This window comes from Acinonyx jubatus, chromosome D3 (assembly GCF_027475565.1).
Source record: "Acinonyx jubatus isolate Ajub_Pintada_27869175 chromosome D3, VMU_Ajub_asm_v1.0, whole genome shotgun sequence".
Lineage (NCBI taxonomy): Eukaryota > Metazoa > Chordata > Mammalia > Carnivora > Felidae > Acinonyx > Acinonyx jubatus.
The window spans coordinates 62,337,625-62,343,624 of record NC_069392.1 but is presented as its reverse complement, the minus strand read 5'-3'; the positions used below and the strand labels follow the sequence as shown (position 1 = coordinate 62,343,624).

Genomic DNA, 6,000 nt, shown 5'->3' with positions numbered 1-6,000 from the left:
GGAGCTCTCTGCTTATTAAAGCAGGATTTATCCTGGTATTAGTTTGTTCTTTATAACATGATACACCCCTATGCATTTTCTATACAAATCAGAGCAAATTTAAGGAATTTATACTCCATATTTAGCAAATATTCACAGAGGTCACCACTATTCATCCATTCCTTCTTGAATCTACAACTCAGGCCCTGAAATGAGAGTTGAGGAAACTGTCCTTCCTCTCATAGCCTCTGAATTCCAAGCTCTTTTAAATATCAAGGTTTATACACTGGTGCAACTCAAATGAATTTATGCAATATCCAACTTAATAAAAAGTCACTTCTGATACTTCAGATATTTAGTCCATGATTATTGTTCAATAAGCATTTGTTAACTTAGGAATAATATGTAAGGGACAATTTTCTATAAAGATAATAAAAATAGGTGTAAAATTTAAAGAAAAAGGAGTAATTGAGTTTAACTACTATGTCGACTAATTCACTGCATATGATTTCCTGTAATCCTCCAATTATATTGGTTAGTATCTAAGCAGCTTATCTAGAAGAGGTCAAATCTAATGCTTACCTGGGCTATCTCATCACCATCCTCTATGCTTGTCCCAACGTTCCTCCTTGCTACCCAAAGCATCAGTGTTGGCAAAGCCCCAACATCATTTCTACTACATGCCATCTGTGTATTGCAGCTTTTGTTGTAATGAGTCCTGGATCCTAAGATCTGGCCATTAATGGTGTGAGATAGAAAATGAGGATTCATATTAGGTGCAGAGATAAAGACTAGAGCCCAGCTTCAATAATCATCATTAAGGCAACTACAAAAATATTCAGAAAATGAAAGCCAAACACTCAGAACAATTAAATGAACAGTATTTTCACTTTGAAATATCATTATAAGCAACTTAAAATGATTTTGGATTAAAGTTTCAGCATAAATAAACTGAAAGTCAAATGTGTGTTATTATTTTAAGGGGGAAAGATATTATTGATCTTGGTAGCTGCCCTAAGAACAAAAATCAACATCTGCAGGGAAGGAGTGATGACTTTGGATTTTCATTGTTGTTAGACACATTTGTAAACCACCTGGTACACCATCTGTACCAAGAATCTGACAAATTGAAAAAAAATTGATGTGCAAATGTGCAAGCTTAGAAGTAAAACAGTTTCCTCTCCCACGTCCATATTTAATCCACCACCTGAAAATACGTACTTACACAGTTTTTTGGAATGAGCTATTTCAGTTCATTGCTATCTTTTCCCTGCAAGCAGGGGCTTATTGTTCTATTTAGATGTTTCAACAACCAGATTATTCATCCCTGTTGATTCTCAGCCTGAAAAATATCTCACCAAGATTGACTGTCTTATCATTTCATTAGTTTCCTAGACACAGCTCTTCTAACCAATTTTAGAAGTAAATTATGTCTTATTTAAACTAATTACTATTCCATATGTTTGTCTTCCTTCTCAGATGTACTAAAAGAATTTTCAATCTAAGCACCATATCATTACAGTTGTATACATTCATACATAACTTTACTCATTAGTCATGAATTGAGTGCGTACTGAATAGAAATGCCAACACTAGTGTATATTTGAATAAAATGCAAATATTGCCTACAAAAAGGCTGCATTTAAGTGGAGAAGGGATACTTGAATAAACAGCTTCAATTAAAGATAGTGAAAGGAAGGAAGGGGCAGTGTCTGGTATACATTGAAAGTGTAGATAATCGTCTCTATTCTGCAGAACCATGTTGTTGTACATAACGCCTGAAATCCCTTTTTTAATAGCTACCTATTCAGTTATAAAGCTTAATTACTAGTTAAGAGTCATAAAAGTGAGAATATTTCAAGGACTACCTCAAAAACATTATGTTAACTTTTAAAATGTATCGGGGCATCTAAAGAGACCTCACAGTGTTCAGAACACTCTGGATCCTGGCTAAATATTAAATAAATAATTGTTTAGATATCGGGGCTGTAGTGGACACTGTTGGTGCCTCTCCCAGATCCTCTTCACCAGCCTGGTGTACGTGTTCCCCAGCTGCTGTGAGTGTTGGTTGCTAATGCTCATGATTGCACTGTTCTCTAGAGAGAATTATCTTCAGCCAAATGGGAGCTATCTTGCCTTATGTTCCTCACCTCCACAACTAGTTGTATCAACTGACTGACCAACATGAAAATACAAATTGCCAGCTTCTTGACTTTGGGTTTTTCCTCTGTGTAGCACAATTTATGTTCCAGAGCTCCCATGGAGATCAGGCTAAAGCTAGACTCCAGCTGAGATACATGTTGGCTTTCCTCTTTTCCTTTCCCTGTCCTGCTTCCGTCATGCTCTTACTCCTGAAGGCACTTCCTTAAAGAATCACATGGACTTGAATCTTTGTCAGCTTTTCTTTTTAGGGAATCTAACCTCACATAGAGATTGAACTAAATTAAAAATACTTGTGATAGTATTTCTGACTTTAGAGAATATATAGTAACTGGCTAGTATCTCATTTTGCCATTTTTCATTATAAAAGAGAATTATGCATATGGTAAATATGATCTAATCCATCAATGTTTGCATACTGAAGGGCTAAGAGAACTTTATGAAATAATTTCCTTTATAAAATATTTCCCTTTTAATAACATTTACTGAGCACTAGTTAGACATGATGTCAGATGTAGAGATGATTTAAAAATGTCACTCTACTCAAAGCTTTTTTTAAAAAAAGATTACCTGAGTCAGGATAATGTAGAGGTAGTTCTTAAAAATAAAGATTTCTGGGCCCTTAAGAGGCCTTTTATCACACTGAGTAAAGATGGACATGTAAATAAGTACCAGCAATACAAAATAGAAAAATAAATTACTTTAATAAACATAATCACATTTGCATGGGTAAAGAGAAGTCTTTTAATAGAAAAAACTTTTATCATAATATTAAGAGTAGTGCAGATGGTACATGTAATGTATCCTGAAATGTTTGAGGGAAAAAGTATGTGTGTGTGTATGTGTGTGTGTGGAGAAAGGTAGGGAGGAAAGGAGGAAGAGAGAATGGTGAAGTAACCACATGAGGTTAAATGTTAATAAAAGATGAAACTAAATAAAGGGTATATGGATGTGTCTTGTACTATTTTTATTTCTGGCACACTGTGTAAATCTAATAAATGAAAAGTATTTTAAAATAATGCAGAATTTTGTTGACAAAATTTGCTCCATGATGAAGCAATGGTGTTACACTGGAGAATATATCTGGTGCTTGTCCCATGGAGTCCTAGAATTTCCTAAGTAATAGGAATGTTTTCTTAATGCTAATGAGGTGACTAGGTGGGCCCCTAGATAATTTCAGAATGACATATCCCAACTAAAAGATTAACAGTTTGGAACTTTGAGCAGCCTGACCTCTAAGTATAGGGGGTACTACAGATGGAATTCAGTCACCTGGCCAATGATTTGATCAACCATGCTTACATACTCACTAAAAACTCTGGACACCAAGACATGGTAGAACTTCCTGGTTGGTTCGTGGGGTGATATTCCCTGACTTCATAGAGAGCAGGCATGGCAGTTCTGTGTCTGGGACACTTCCAGACCTTGTCCTATGTGTAGTGCTTATAAGAAAACTGCAATAAAAAGAACAGTGCTTTGAATGAGTTCTGTGAGTCATTGTAGTGAATTCTTGAACCTGACAGATTTGTGGAAACCCTCCAATTTATAGCCAGCTTGTCATAAGTGCAGGTGGCTCCTAAAAGTTGGGTTGGCATCTGAAGTGGAGAGCAGTCTTGTGGGACTGAGACCTTAAACCTGTGGGATTTTACACTGACTCTGGGTAATTAGTGATGAGAACAGAATTAAATTGCAGTGTCACCCGGTTGTCATCAGGTAATTAGTGTTAGAGCATTAATGGTGTTGAGTTGTTCAAAAATATAATGAATGTACCTTATATCTTCCTCATTCAGTGGCCTTTAGAGTTGGGTTCACCTCATGGAATTGAGTCCTCTGTTACCTCTTACTGTCTCTGATTCTGGAAGCCACCATTGAATTCTCAAATCCAGAGAGTTTTATGTGCTCAAAGAAGCATTATATATTCTAATTCTTCTTGTCATTGGCACAATTCTTGTCTTCTTTGCATTATGGAACCTCTTTGGTCACTAAAAAATAGTATAATTTTATATAAATACATTTACCTCAAGAATATAATTTTCTCATACATGACAAAAGATGGAAGATGGCAGAGTATATGTATTCACCACTTTCCCCACATCCCTCCATCTCTTGCCTCTTATTTCATCTACCTGTGGTCATAAGTGTGTTCTCTGCCATGATCACTTTATGACTTGCTCAGGTCCGGGTCAACAGAAACCACCCACATTTCAGAATATGCAATCATAGCTCACCTTTCCTTTCCCAACCAAACATGAAAGATTTCTCCTTACAGGCAGTCAGAGTTTATTTCTCTTGTGAAAGCATGATTAGTATATATATATATATATATATATATATCTGTTAGAAATAAATGACTAGTATATAGACATGGTAAACTATAAATGATAACTGATTATAGTGTTTGAATGTTCCTGTTGCTAAAGTTGTCTAACATTAGATCAGAAGAAATATCAAAAAAGTCTGTTCTTTCTTGAGTGTGGCATGGATAGAGTGGCATAGGAAGAAATAAAACTATAAAGACTGGATAGTGTTAAAAGCACAAAGGAAATCTAATGAGAAGTGGAGTGTTTTGGATTTTATTCTGCAGAAAACAAGGAATCTCCAGTGTTTTTAAAGGGAACAGACATTATCTGACTGGAGACTTAGGATGGTAAATTGGGCCATAGTGTGAAAGAAAGATTGTAAAGGAGTGATAATAGAGTCAGGAGTCCATTGCCACAATTACCAGGTAGAGGACAATGAAGACCTGAATGGGATCAGCAACAGGGGCACGAACTACATAGGAGTGGCTGTCTGAATGTGGGGGACGGAATCTAAAATGATACTACAGCGTGGCATCATGTTTATGATTATTGAGGGTAACATGGATTTGGAACCAGCCCAAAGGGAGATGGTGGCCTTCTAGAGCTTTGAAACATTTGGACATAGCAGAAACAAGACATAAGGTTAGGTTTGATGTGGACAGATGTGAAATACAACAAAGGCAAATGTTACATTTCCTTCTTCCAAATATTCATATATGCTCTCCCATCACTACAGCTAAAGCAGTCTAGTAACAACATCCTATATTATGGAAGATCATTTGAATTCCTAATGTCTTTCTATGAAACCTATTTTATTTTAATGAGTGTCATTAGCTTTCATTGGGATATGGTTTGGGGGGTGTCATATGGAGTCGATGATTCTTTAGTAGGACTATCCTGCACCTAGAATGCATATAAATACATCAATTATTACTAATTAAAGGAACGCCATCCATTATACAGCCCTGTAGACTGGTCATTTTATCATCTTAGGGCCAATTGGTGGCATTTTGGAAACGCATATGCAGAAATGCAGGCACCAGGTGTGTGCGTGTGTGTGTTTTCATTTTTAAGAAATATATATCTTGCCAATGGACTATTTCAGCACTGAAATGTAAAAAGGACTTGATATCATCTATTTTATTATTCTATCTTTAGGTAAACTTTCCTAGCTTATGTCTTTTAAGCTGTCAGTATGCTTTATTGTTATAATACCAAGTGATCATTTTAAGCTGAATACCCCATATAAATAATATGTAACAGTATGGTAGTTCAGGCTAGCATGAAGCCTTTATGTGGAGATTAATTTTGTCAGTTGAGCTAAATTATCCCGTTGCTAAAACAGCCCTATGATTTTTGAAGCACCTGTGTAATGCTTATTCAGTTCATTTAATACATTGGGGTTCCTTAAAAATATTTTATATACTAGCTGGTATAAAGAAAAATTGTTGGCAAATAAAAATATATATTTATAAGATTTTTTCATTTTATGTCAAGAATTTTAATATAACTACATTATCATTATGACAGATAATTCTACTTAGAATTATATGCTCTTAAA

The 6,000-nt window shown here is 35.4% G+C and overlaps 1 long non-coding RNA gene across 1 annotated transcript in view; it reads right to left on the bottom strand.

The window, feature by feature from the left end:
- Nucleotides 1-351: 351 nt before the first annotated feature.
- Nucleotides 352-6,000, bottom strand: part of LOC128312303 (uncharacterized) — a 45,701-nt gene continuing 40,052 nt past the window's right edge. The window contains exons 2-3 of the long non-coding RNA XR_008291388.1: nt 3,910-4,121; nt 352-711 (exon numbers count right to left, since the gene is read on the bottom strand). This is a non-coding gene — a long non-coding RNA (uncharacterized LOC128312303). The remainder of the gene's footprint in view (nt 712-3,909; nt 4,122-6,000) is intronic.